This window comes from Dermacentor silvarum, chromosome 4 (genome assembly GCF_013339745.2).
Source record: "Dermacentor silvarum isolate Dsil-2018 chromosome 4, BIME_Dsil_1.4, whole genome shotgun sequence".
Classification (NCBI taxonomy): Eukaryota; Metazoa; Arthropoda; class Arachnida; order Ixodida; family Ixodidae; genus Dermacentor; species Dermacentor silvarum.
In genome coordinates, this window is record NC_051157.2 from 35,277,924 (window position 1) to 35,292,529 (window position 14,606).

General features: G+C 46.5%; 1 protein-coding gene across 1 annotated transcript in view; it reads left to right on the top strand.

Annotated features, from left to right (window-relative positions):
- LOC119449776 (leucine-rich repeat-containing protein 4C) overlaps nt 1-14,606 on the top strand; it is a 225,275-nt gene that overhangs the window by 55,110 nt on the left and 155,559 nt on the right. The gene's annotated exons all lie outside the window — the stretch shown is intronic.

The following is a 14,606-nucleotide window of genomic DNA, read 5'->3' on the forward strand; positions in this document are numbered from 1 at the left end:
CATTCCCTCGCCGTGTCGTGCTCTCGAGGCACGTTCGTCTCGCCGCGATGTTGGCAACGGCTGCGATCGAACAAGAAGAACAAGCTGCAGCACCTCTCGTCGTCATCTCCCTCTCCCCACTCTGGTTCCTTCTTTCCCAAAGGAGCGGGAAGAGCAAATGAAAAGAAGGAGAACGAAAGTGCCTACAGCCTCTTGGCGGCGAACTTTTTCCTCGCCCGCGGGCGAAACGAGGAGTACCCTTTGACGGTTTTCTTTGCCGAAAAAGGCGACCAGCTGCCCCCCTCCCCTTACCCCACCCCGGCTCTCACTGCTGCCGCCGTATACCCCCACCATCCCACCGCCGCAGCCTCGCACACTGTGCCACGCACCGTCAATACTGCGGCCGGGAGGCGGCAGCCGCCGCCTTGCTGCTACTCCCCCCTCGGGCGTACGTGTCCGGGATGGGCCGGGACCTCAGGTTACGTACGGCATCGATGGAATGTCGATGGAACGTGCCCGCTCGCATCACGGTGGAAGAGAAGACGGCGGCCGCCGGCCGCCGTCTGCCATCGAGTCGTCAACCCCGTCTCGCTCGCCTCTCGAGATCCGTTAGGGGCGCTGCTGCAGGACGTCGCTTCCCTTGCTTTGAATCTAGATAGTTCACCGTGCGTTGTACGTTCGGGCGTCAACAGTCAGAGGGGCCATGTGTGCACTGTACCAAGAGAGAGAGAGAGAGAGAGAGAGAGAGAGTGACGGGCACGTGCTCGTGAGCCTGCTCTGTATTGGTGAAATTATTCAGCAATGCAGCAGATACCGTGGCCGAAGCTCTGTACGCTAGGAAGAGGATCGATTCTCATTGTTTAATATATGTGCGACTTTGTTATCGGTTTCGTGACACTAGATTTATGTTTTGTGGCCGTCTTCTCTTTGGTTTCTGTATGAGCGCACGGTCTCTAACTTGGCTTTTATTTCGCTGCATTTGCCCGACCATAACAGGTAGTCCCTCCTGCAAGTTTCTTCTCAGGTGGTCCGTCCAGAGCCTATAGTGCTTTGGGATCCCCTTCTGTATATTCTATTTGTGAATGTTCATTGTTCATGTATATTGGAATAAGTTTTTGTAACTTGAAATGGGCACACGAACCTGGTTGGCAGCTCTTGAAAACAATTCGCAATGCAGCGTCACGAAATACTATTGGGATGGGTGGTGTTTGCATGGAGCGTAGCACCAGATAAATTTTGGTGTAATTGGGCTGTCTAGCCTGGAGAAGGGGGTAGGGCAAGTTGCGGAAGTGGCCGACATGCTTGGCATATTGCTACGAAAGCGAGCTTTTGCATGTTTATAGTGAGTTACATCAAACCTAGTCGAGTCAGGGTGCAAGACAATTCGCGCAGGTGCCTCCCGGTTGAGTGCCGCAAGTCCCAGTGACGTGCAGAAAGTAGTCACAGCAGCACCACAGTATGTCATTTCGAATTTTCGTGGTAAGCCTTTGGATGATGTACGTTTTGACGTTCGCACCTCCATAACGTTTGAACAGAAATTAGAGAGTCTACTCCGTGGTTTAATATACAAGTTACGTCCACGAAACCTAATGCCGCAGGGTAATTATACCTTGTGGAGCAAAAAATGGAGCACATGCACACATTCCATGACGGATAACGCAGGATAAGAGTGGTATGCCCGTGAACAGATCGGTATGTTGGATCTCCTGGCAAGCTAAAGCCAACTCTAGTTTTTACAGCACTGCACGGTTCAACGAGAAAGAGCCCAGCAGAGGCGTAGAGAGAGATAGAGAGAGAGACAGAGAAGGAGAGCAATCCTTCCGGCGTCCTTCTGCGTTTACGATTTGGAGATGTTCTCCGAACGCCGCACATCGAGGCCTAATATTTATGATTGGTCGGAGGAACTAGATTCGCGCGCGTGCGGTTCATACATCTTATTGCTGGACGCGTACGCGGTAGTCCTCGTGTGTGCTCCGGAACGTGGTATGGTGTGCACGCCATTTCAGAGGTTCGGCGCAGGCATGCAGCCTACTGCAGTACACCCTACGAAATGAACGGCACTGGTCGGGATTTCTGCATGTCGCTCCCTCTCGTTTATTTAGCTTATCTCTTGGCGCTGCACCTATATGGTCAGCAAGACTCGGTCGATATTCAAACAAAATGGAGAGTATATAAGCGTACACTAGCCAGCGCGTTCGAATAAATCACTGTCGAATGACTTGCAGTTCTTAAGCGGTGACTACGTGGAGCCCGTCTGATGTGTACCTGCGTCTGAGCGTCTATTTCACTGAGCGCCATGCCGCCATTTTACTTGAATCCCGGAAATGCGCCCAATGTGTTCTCCGCTTATAAACTAAAGTTGGTTTCCTTTCGCTTAGGCATGCCTTGAAGTAGATGCATCCGAAGCAAAACCAAATATTTTCTTCCTGTTGTCGTTTAGTGTAAGAGAAGTCCTTTTAGAAGCGAAGCTTGTCTATGTGTAGCCTGGACGTCTGCGTCTGTTCGCAGAAACTATCATCATCAGCAATGGCTCGAGCTCCGTTGTCTTCTTCCACAGGTGGCACGTTGGCGCCGCTCGGCGCAACCGCGCGAACGCACTCGTGCCATTGCTCCCGCGTTCGTCGTCTTCATCCACAGCTGGCTCCGTTGCTGCTCATCATTCCAGCGTAGAACTTTACTTCTCTTCTGTCGTCATAATGGGGAGGCCGCGTATACGGGGGTATGAGCCGTTGCTGAAGGGGGTACGAGCCATTCATTGTCTTACGTAACGGACATATTTAATTTTGAAGAAATTAATTTTGAAGAATCGCAAGCGGCAATGGCGGGTGGATGCTGCTAACCACACCACCGAGCAAACTCGAGACATCGAACGCAAGCGTTTGTGGTTCGACAACAACTTGTCCCTCATCAGTGTGATCTGCTCCGACGAACAGCGACACAATGCCTTGGAAGTGTTGAATGAACATTGCTCTACTAGTGGAGAAGACCTTGGTGAATTTTGAGTTTGCGGTATGGGTAAGGAATCTTTAATCAAGGGAAAACTGTCTGCGTTCAGCACTGTGAACGTGTACGTATACCCTCCACTTGGTGTGATGGTGATAAGCTTCGCTTATCATTCATCTTCACGGAGTGGAAGGGTCGACGAATTTTTTTAATAAAAATTTCATTTCGGTTATTTGAATCTAAGAACCACAAGGCACTGCCTATTATGTGTGAGCGTACGTGTGTATGCGTACATGTGTGCCGGTGTGTGTTTGTGTGTGCGCGTGCGTGCAAGCGTGTGCATGCGCGCACAGGCATGAAAGACGTAAGCCCAGTATGAGCTGAACAACAATACGACAGAGCATATAGTAGCATATAAGAGAGAGAGAAAGATAAATACTAGTATATAAAGACAGAGAGACAGCGAAATGCTAGCGTATATACAGGGTGTTCTTATTTTGAAGGTCCAAGATTAAAAAAAAAATTGCCTGTGGCAGATAGCACAATTATAACCCTTGATCTAAATTACTCGATGAGGCGGCCGTTACTTGAACGAGAAATCAATGTACCTAATGGAATTATAACATAACTAGGCTAATTAATTACTTTACGGTACCTATTTATTCTTCCTTTCCGGGGTTTTTTCGTGCCAAAACCAGTTCTGATTATGAGGCACGCCGTAGTGGAGGACTCCGGATTAATTTTGACCACCAGGGGAGGGGTTCTTTAACGTGCACTACAACGCAAGCACACGGGCGTTTTTACATTTCGCCTTCATCGAAATGCGGTCGCCGCCATCGGGATTCGATCTCGCGGCCTCGTGCTCAGCAGCGCAACGCCTTATTTAACTGAGCCACGGCGCCGGGTACGGCACATATTTCAATCTACGAATTATAGCCGGTAACTCCACTTAGACCGAACTCTCTGGACTGCATCAGTTTCGACATAGTAATTTCCAAAGTGTCCGACGAAATGCATTAGGTGTTTCGGTCACTTTTGTGCTTTAGTGCATAAAGCAGCGTTCTTTTTAAAGGGGTAACTGGAACGCCAATGCAGTTCATCGGACACATTGGCAATTAATATATTGAAACTGGTGTGGTCCTGAGAATTCGTGCCAAGTGGATACACCTAGCTTGCAAACTCACCCACTATAATTCGTAGATTTAAATATGTGCCGTAAGCTAAGCAATTAAAAAGTTAATTAGCATAGTTATTTTAATAATTAAATCAAGTATTTTAATTTCTCCTAGTATTAATAGCCACATCATCGAGTTATTTAGATCAAGGGTTAGAATTGTGCTATCTGCCACAGGCAATTTTTTAATACATTGGACCCTCTAAAAAATAAAACACCTGGTACATTACGATAGAAAAACGATTCATACAGCTTGATATAGTACGGACACGAACGCGGTGAACACAGATTTAAAACTAAGTAATCTTAGCTGTGCTATGTGCTTAAATGAATTTGCAATGTAAAATGCAATAGATAAGTGCGTGGCTAAACAAGTTGTGGTCGCGGTTTGTGTACACTCACCGCTAAATAGTATGTCGCGGTGCACTTTGAGCTTGCTTAACGAAAACATTTCATCGGGTCCCCTTCCGCATATTACGTACCTGCAACATTATTGATCAGTTAATATTAAATGGTGATCCTGAAGAAATTACAGAGTAATACTGCTCAAATAGCCATGTTCTAAGCACACGGCTGCTTCGCGGGGTAGCAACCGCATAGAGCAATATGGCGTCGGCGACAAGCTTCCCTCTGGCTCAGCGCTGGGCACCCGACTCGAGCAAAAGGACGGCCTAACTACGTCACCTCGCAACTTTACATTTGTCCTTGCCTCTCTTTCAGAAAAATAAAACTCTTTTTCAGAAAAAAAAAAAAAACTATTGCGCGCACGGCACGCATTGTCTCCGAAGGAGGATTTCGTTTCGTGCATATTCGAAAACCAAGTACGGTCGTAGACACACACACACACACACACACACACACACACACACACACACACACACACACACACACACACACACACACACACACACACACACACACACACACACACACACACACACACACACACACACACACACACACACACACACACAGATTTTTCAAGCTCCGCCGACACCTTCACAGACAGTGGCGCGGAGGAGGAAACGAACCATAATTCAACGGCGCGTCACTTAATAACCTGCCGCGAAGACGAGTAGTCTTTTGTTGGCTGCGACGAAGCAGGACAACGCTCGCTCGTTTTCCCGAGGCAGTCGCGAATTCAGCGAGCGAGCGGCAGCTCGCGCTCCTACCAGCTACGAGATAAGCGTCCTGTAATTGCATCTGGTTGCAGACTAAATGTTTAAACAAACCCCCGACTCTAATTATACCCGTCGGGCTCCGACACCTGTTGTAATTAAAGAAGCCGAAAGAGACTCCCCCCCCCCTCTCTCTATTTCAGCGCCGAGCGCACTTGCCGTTCCCGGTTCTCTTCGTCCAGTACCCCAGCCGAACGTAGCAGAGGAGCGTTGGCTCAAGGCCGCCCGCCCTGTGAGCTGGAGAGCAAAGAATAACGCGAGAGCGTTAATCTACGACACGTGTGCGCAGGACAGTGACGGGTGCCCGAAAGAAAGACATAAAGAGAGAGAGAGAGAGCTAAAAAGAAAGGGGAAAAAAAAAGAAGAGCAGCGGCAACGAGGTGTGCTTTGCATGTTGAGCGATGTCCCTTCCCCATCACTCTCTCCCTCCCACCTTTCTTTCGCCACTCCTCCTTTTTACCTTGGTTTTTTTCTTGCTTGCAAGTGCAGTGGTGATTCTTTCGCTTAGGAACATGCGGGGTGTCAGCCGAGGATAAAATGAAAGGTTGAAATGATTGATTGATTTTGACGGCATTAAAAGATGTTGCCGCGGCCTTCGTTAGACGCTAGATCGTTGAAGAAAGCTGTTTTGAAGCCTTTGTTTACCTACGCCACCCTTTCTCACTACACTCTTCCTCGGGTGTGGTTGAGGTAGGGTGACGTAACGGAGAGTGGGTGTGCAGCGAACGTCGAAAAAAGTGGGGTTTCGCTTGACTGCTGCGGCTGCTGGGTCGGAATCTCGCCGGGGCCAATTTGCGGAGTAAGAGAACTTTTTAATAGACTGTAAACAGAATTGCGACAAAATGACAAATATCGATAATAATCTTATCATAAGAAGCCAACAGACAAAGATTCCAAAGACAACATAGGGGAAATTACTTGTACTTACGAACAACAACTGGCCGCAGGTGGGGAACGATCCCACGTCTTCGCATTACGCGTGCGATGCTCTTACCATTGAGCTACCGCGGCGCCGGTTTCCCATCCGCCTTTCTGGGGTACTTATGTTTTACTGCTACAAATAACCCTCGGAGTGTTAGCCAGTGCCACCACTCGCAAACCTTGGCGGCGGATGTGGAAGCATCCTTAATGTTCCACATCCGTCGCCAAGGTTTGTGAGTGGTGGCGCTGGGTAACACTCCCAGGGTTAGTCTTCTTCGATATGTTCATTTGGTTTCGAATTTGGTTTTCTTCGATATGTTCATTTGGCATGAACCACTGAGAATGTGCGCATTCTTTGTCCCCATTCACCACAAGTATATGCCACCATGACACAAAGGGTTTGAATCTTCAGTATACGAGTATGTATACCTATGTGTCGTACTTCTCGGTGCACGCACGTCTCCTCACCATTCCTCATTTTGATGAGAGAGAGAAGAGAGAAAGAGAGAGATTTAGAAGAAAGGAAAGGCAGGTAGGTTAACCAGGCGCACATCCAGTTTGCTAACCCGCACTGGAGGAAGGGGGTATAGGGATGGAAAGAGAGAGAGAGAGAGGAGATAGAGAGAGCACAGTATCGCGCACATTTGAAGGTTCGCTCCAAGTCTACACACGGCTCCTTCGACAAAAAAATCACACATCACCTTCGTCCTCGTGACATCGCTGCGGGAACGTGTCACCCTTTGCGCCCGGCTGAATTGCCGTTTGCCTTTCGGCATAGCTTGTCAACGGCGTGGTGCCTAGACACCAGTCTTGCACGGCATTAAAGTTGCGACCAACGCGGCGCGTAAACACAAAATATATATTGCGCTTTGTTGTATGTACATTCTCCTTTTCAATAGTGTTCTTTTTATACGTTGATTTTTTATTTGTACGTATTTCTCTGCAGCTTATTTTTGTCATATTTTAATATATGCGTATGCCAGCACTCAGACCATAGGGTTGTCCCTAGGCACGGTATATAAATGATTGATTGATTGACTGATTTATTGACTTATTGATCAACTGATTATTAATTGGTTTCACAATGCATATGCATATACTTGACCGAGAAAATGAAAGCAAGGAGTAGGTCGGCAACTGCCACCGAATCAGGCACAATGCTTAATTTGCCTATTCTTCAGGAAGGAGGAAACAGGGACATAGTAGCAGAAAGGCGAAGGAATAGTAATGTCTCTCTACAGAAAATGCAATATGAATGCAAGGGTATCACCAGGTGGTGAAGCTTTCTTTGAACTCTATCATTTTCGCATCACAGCCCGAGACGCCCATTATGCGCCATAATAATCCTAAGTTAACGTGGCGCCATAGTTGATATTACGTTATTAAGTTTACCGGCGGAACTGTTCCCTTAACTTGCTCTTTCTGACGGGCTCTAGCAGGATTCATTCTATATCGCCTACATATTTTTTACCTATTCACGCTAACAATCTTCTTAATTTAGAATATGGAATGCCGGAGCCATATGCAAACATTCAGAGTTCTTTCGAGTGTGACTTAGGCGCATACAGATAACCTACGCACGAAGGCCGTAGAGGTTGTGTGCTAAGAACAACTACAGAAAGGGCACAGCGATACGGGGTTTACTGGATAGTCTAAGAAAGAACCAAAAGGAGAAAAGGTTGAAACCAAAAAAAAAAAAAAAACAATCTCGCTGGTGACGTCTTGTTCTGCGAAGAGTTAAACAAGTGGGGCGTTTAGCAGGAGGCCCATTTAAATTGCAAATGAACTCCCACGCGCTATAGACTGCGACGTTCGGGGGGGGGGGAGGAGTGGGCGAAAGGGGGGGGGGGCGACGTCCTTACCCTACATGTGGCAGCACCCACTCTTGCGACAGCGCGCGCGAACTGACGCGAGGCGACAACGAAGTTATCGAAATAAAAAGAAACGTCGTCGAACCAGGCGTGAAGAGGGCAGGGACGTTTGGAAAATAAATAGCAGGTGCTCGAATAATTCGCGCTGCTCGCTAAACGTGCGAAGAAAAAAAGAAAGCATAAAGACAAATTGAGAAGACCTGCACGCGCGTACAGTTTCGAGACGAGCTGAGGCCGTCCTCAGCGAACGACACATTCCGAGTGCCGTGTTGTACTACTTGTGTAAATCGTGGCACGGTTCGTGATGTTCCTTCTTTTGTGGTTGTTTCTTCTTCTTTTTTTTTTTTACTCGCGTCGCACCTATTCGGTTCTCGGGACTGCATCGTGTTTCTCTTCCTCGAATTCTCTCGCTCTCTCTCGGGCTAACGTTGTTTTTCCTTCTTTGTTAGCTTTCCTGCAATTTCAAGATACCATCCCAACCCCAGCCCCTTCGCTCGACTCACACAGTCGGTGTGTGTTGCTACTACATTTTTTTTCTCTCTTTCTTTTCTGACTTTCTGTTCTTCAGAGTCACACGAAGCGAGGCAATCTTTTGTCCTGCTACGTTCAGCGGTCCCCGGCTCCCCGTGTCTCTATGTATACATATATGTATATTTACACATTCCTCCTCCTTTTTTGTTCTGTTTCGCGCATTCTAGGCTCGCATATCGCTTCTTTACGTTTCTGTATCGTTGGATTTCGCTTTGTTAACGCGATTGCAAAAGCGCGATCGCCAAAGCTGCAAATTGAATAAGAAGCTGCCTGCGGCGACATCGGCGTTCCGTAGGTATGCGGCTCGTGTGACACATCTATGTATTTCTCTTTACGTGGGCGCTGGCCTCCAACGTATATCAGCTGGCATCAAGCCTTCTAGCGAGGCAGAAAAGAAAAACTCGAGCGAGTCGCGCGGCCGACGCCATCGAGTGAGAACGCTTTCTCAAGAGAACCCTCTAAACTACGGCGCATGAGGACAACGATGTAGTGCGAGAGGCGCCGGTATTCGCTCGTGAATCCCCTCCCCTCAACGAAGAAAAGAAAAGTAGAGAAATAAATTCACCCTACCTCGGACCAGTGCCGCCGACGAGCACTCAAATTCGGTTACGGATCGAGCATAGTCGTAGGGACGCGCGCTGTGCTCATATGTCACTCCACGCGTGATCGCGTGCGCAGACCGGATATATTTCGCAACGCACCCTGGGGCTCCTTTCAAGCATAAGAAAAAAAAAAGTGTTGTACGGTCAACTTCAGCAAGCAACTACACTGGAAGAAAGAGAATGAAAAAGTAGATCAAGGAAGCGAGGAAGTCGGTTTATTTGTTCTTGTTGATACCGTTTTTTTTTATTGACGTTCCCTTTTAAGCGCGCACCTGATGCAGCCTGTGACAAGCGGCGCGAGGAGACGCTCTGTCGCAAGACGCGCCGGAGTACTGCGGAGAAGTCCAGGAAACGGCGCGCGTACTTTGTTATGTACAGCTTGTTACGCTTTGAATACGTCACCGTTGGCTCGATTCCGTCCACTCCCATATTTTTTTTTCTCCCAGCTGAAGATCCGCTCTAAATCAAGGTGACAGTATCCGAGAATGTATTCTAGGGCGGCTGCGAAGAAAGAAAAAAAAAAAAGAAAAGAAAAAAGCCTGATCGCATGTGGCAGTAATTCACGTTTATTTTCTTGCTTTCTTATGTGTATTGATAGCGAGACCGTGTATGCAAGTATGTTATATGCATGTATATGTATCTTCGTCAGAGTTTCCAGAACTGGAGGTATGGACGCGTCTTTCGAAACAAGTTTTACTACCGTCGTATTCCCGTCACTGATAGTAGCATGCTTCAGCGAGCGATGCTACCTTGCACGTGCATGGGACTCTCCCATCGACCTGTACGTCAGTGAGCTTTCTTGTTACATGACGCGTTGGCTGCAAGCGGAATTTTTTTACGACATCAACGCGGAGGCTGTGGCCTCGCAACTGGTATTTTTTTTTTCGCTGAAGCGTTAACAGAGATATGCAGCCCAGTGTTACGCCCGTCGACACTCCCAGTGTTAAGCACACTGTCAGGTCGTAGACGGCGTTTCCTAGCTATTTTCGAGGTTGACTTACCAAACTTGTGGAATTTTCTCTAATCTTATATTATTCTATTCCTAGGAAGATTAGACGCAATCGCACAAGTTTGGTAAGTCAACATATATTATTATATTCCTAGTCCTCCTTTCAAAAGAGTAGGCAGGTGTTGTGTCCCTTCCGGTGGCAGTTGCCAGCCTGCTCCTCGCTTTATCTTTCCTGTCAAACATATTTTTTTCAGATCAATAATAATAATAATAATAATAATAATAATAATAATAATAATAATAATAATAATAATAATAATAATAATAATAATAATAATAATAATAATAATAATAATAATAATAATAATAATAATAATAATAATATTCCTAGTACTGCTATGTGAAACGTACGTAGTATCAGACTTGCTAGTGGACTACAGCTCCTTCTTTTGGTTTTATGCCAATACGAATAATAACACAGATTCATCGTTGTAAGCAATCAAGCTGCTTTAAACAGCGGCGTCCTTTGCTTCCTCTTGTTCATATTCTGGATTTCTATCTCTCTCTCTCTGGATTTCGCTTAATACCGCCTGCTTAGATTTACTTTTGAAACATTTTAGTGCTAGTTAATAAATGTCACGTACACCGCACTTGCCTCGCTACGACTACCTCGGGAGGCAATTGTCACTCTTGAAGGTCGCATTTCGATGAGGTGCTGCTGTCGCAGTTGTTTGGAGTGTCAGCTTTCTCAAACAGAGCTCTCGGGGTTTGAGAGCGGCTAAGCCGACTTCCTGTCTTGGCGTGTTTATAAATCTGTTTCGTAACAGCGACCTGATAACGACAGAATATATATATATATATATATATATATATATATATATATATATTGTGACGTGACAGTAAGGACGGGGACGGGCTTAGAGGACGGGGAACCAAGAAGCACCTCCACCACTTGTGACGTCAGAGTAAGGGCGGACCTTTATTGAGCCCGAGAGACGACACGGCGAAGAAGGGCGGCGTCCACAACCAGCCTGAACAGCCTCCGACACAGTCCACGCTGATGATGACGCGCCCGCACGCGCGATGAAGATGAAGGGCACACGCATGATGATGATAATGTACAGATCATGAAGTGCACAATAAATGCCGACACTATATATATATATATATATATATATATATATATATATATATATATATATATATATATACTGTAAAGAAGAACAAAAGCGGTTCTCAAGCTCGGGCGCTCGAAATGGTGGTGCTGGAAGAGAAGATGGAGAAGCTGTAAAGCAGGTGATCGCAGGAACGGCCGCTTGTATGCTTAGTAAATGTATTCAAGCTATTACACTGGGAAGGCTTAGGAGTGAGAATCAACAGAAAATATCTCGACAACCTTCGGTTTGCAGATGCCATTGTCCTGTTCAGCAATACTGGGTGTGGATTGGAACAAATTATTGAGGACCTTAAGCGAGAATGTGTAAGAGTAGGGTTGAATATTATTATTCAGAAGACAAAGGCAATGCTCAATAGCATGGTAAGAGAACAAGAATTCATGATCGCCAGTCAGCCTCCAGAGTGCAGGAGTACGCTAACCTAGGTCAACTACTCACAGGGGACCCTGATCACGAGAAGAAAATTTACAGAAGGATAACAATGGGTTGGATTGCATACGGCAGGCATTACCAAATCCTGACTGGGAGCTTACCACTGTCGTTGAAAAGAAAAGTGTACAATCATTGCATTCTACCAGTGCTAAAATTTCGGACAGAAACTTGGAGGTTAACAAGAAAGCTCGACAACAAGTTAAGGACCGCGCAAAGAGGGATGGAACGAAAAATGTTAAGGCTAACGTTCAGAGATAGGAAGAGAGCGGTGTGGATCAGAGATCAAACGGGGATAGCCGATATTCTAACTGACCGTAAGAGAAAAAAAATGGAGCTGTGCAGCCTATCGAGTGCGTAGGGTAGATAAGCGGTAGACTATTATAGTTACCGATTGGGCGCCTTGGGAAGGGAAGCGCAGTCGAGGACGGCAGAAAATTCGGTGGGTGATGAAATGAGAAACTTTGCAGGCGCAAGCTGGACACAGCTAGCACAAGACAGGGTTAATTGGAGATCGCTGGGAGAAGCTATATATATATATATATATAAAGTGGAAGAGAGACATTCGGTCTGTTGTTCTACAGTGAAAATGTGTATTAGAAAAACAAAACAAACACAAATCAGCTACAATTGTTGTAAAACTGGCTTCTCCACACTAAGAGTATACTTGCAACGAAGCCCACTTTTCCTATTCTTGTGGTATACGCGTGATTTATTATATTGAAAATGCTATTATTATGTTGAGGATGCTGTAATACCTTATTAAAAAAGAGAAGTTTAGCTTGGAAATGGTATGCCAATAAAAAAGTTGTCGCAGTTTCACCTGAAAGGCGAAGCATCAATTGCGATAGCAAATTTGAAGAGAGCTATACGGAGTAATGATAGCAGTTTTATCAGCTGTATAAACTTGGACATGCAGCAGCACCGGCAACACGCAGAACTGTTGTCGACGCCGTCGGCGTTTTGCCCGCGTTCGCTCAAAATGCGTGCGGCGTTGGTGACTGTTGCCGGAGCCTCTGATATAAATAGGCACTTGGTGCCGAAGCTAAACGTCGCTTCCCTTCCCTCCCCCCCCCCCCCCCCCCCCACGGCCTCTCGCGCGTCGGAAGAAGGCACGTTTGCTCTACATATATGGTGATTGTAGAGGAGGAAAGAGACGTCTACTTCTGCAGCCCTTAAGGGAGCACAGCGCAGAACGCGCGTTTGTTCTCCGCCGTGCGTTCACTCCCCGTGAAAGCGCGCGTCCCTCGCGCCCTTTCACTCGCACATACAGCGTTCGGCGCGCGGCGACGATTTCATCTCCATTGACGTCATACGGAACCTCACGGCGACGGCGACGGCAGAAATCTGCTTTTGAGTGTCCATATAATTGCTATCGCAATAATAAATAAACCTCTCCAATGAGCGTCTACCTTGTAGATTTATTGGACGCCTTCACGGCGCTGCCAGCGCGACTTCCATCCGGTAGGTAGAACTCCCTGCCTTTCCGTGTTTTTTTTCTTTCTCTCTCTCTCTCTCTCCGTCAGAATTTAATAACCTGCGGTGCAGAGTACTATGAGGACGTTCCCCACTTACAGAAATGATGACTGCAGCATTCAGTCAGTAGAATGGAAGAAGTCGGTGCACCGACTCAAACAAAATAATGATGATCGGCTTACGTATCTGGCTCGGCGATGTCACCCACTGTCCTGTAGCGTAATGATGGTCCTACAGCAGAGACGGTGGCCTGTTGCCAAGCATTCCTCCGAATCAGTTGCTTGTTATCAGTTTGATGACCGTGATGCAGGACACACGGATTCGCGGTCTTAGACATATTTCTCATAACCACAACCCCGAACCTAAATTTCAGCGCGCACAGGTATGAGGGACAAGTGCACGAAAAATACTGCATAAAAAAGAAATGAAAATATATGTTTATAGCGTATACCGGAAAACGACATAGGCGCAATATGCTCTTTTTTCTTTTAAATGCGATGATGACCGCACATTTTTTTTCGTCCCGTTGTATACTTGGTGAGCACTGTAGGCGTATGGTATTCGAATAAGGACACATGTCAGGCTTGCATGTTTTCTCTTTTTTTAGGTTAGCTAAAAAATATAGTCAAATAAAGTAAATGAATTGACCACACACCGCTATCGAAGACCAGGCCCACCATTATTTGATATACATGTCGCGGGAGGTGCCGAAATTTTAAGCTTCGGCAGTTGCTTTGCGCTCCTCTGATTTTTGAATACGCCCATGCACGCCAGCACCGCGAATTTCTGGCACTCTTTTAAAGGGATTGACAACCGATTTTTAATGACCTATTTTTTATGGCGCCACGAGAAACTCACCCTCGGTAGTGTTGACACCTGCAGCGGTTACTTCAAAAAGCGCGTGGCTATTTTTTAAGCAGAATTTTTCGATCCGAGCAGCCTCTAAAAAGAAAGAGTCTCTCCTCCAGCAACACTAAGAATTAAGAGCGGTGCCGATGGCCCAACTCGCAAATTGTGAAAGCCGCCCATGGTACTGCTTTCACAGGAGGGAGTGCAACTGTGGATAACCACCTACATATTGACCTTTTTCAACCCCATTAAAAACTAAAAGCTGGTACAATAGCTGGTACGCTGTCGTACAGAGCTTTCTTATATTTGTACCACGTTTTTTTCCCAAGTACACACCTACGTCATGGCTGGCTGGCCCCCGCCGTCGTCATTCTCTCGATAGACGAGCCAAGCCAACTCATCGAAAACGAAGGCGAAGGGAGCGCCACTTTTCTACTCACTACATACGAAGGCGTATCTGCACATTGTAAGATAGCAAACACTTATAACAGAAACAAGTTTACTGTATTTCAATACTAATAAAGAGACC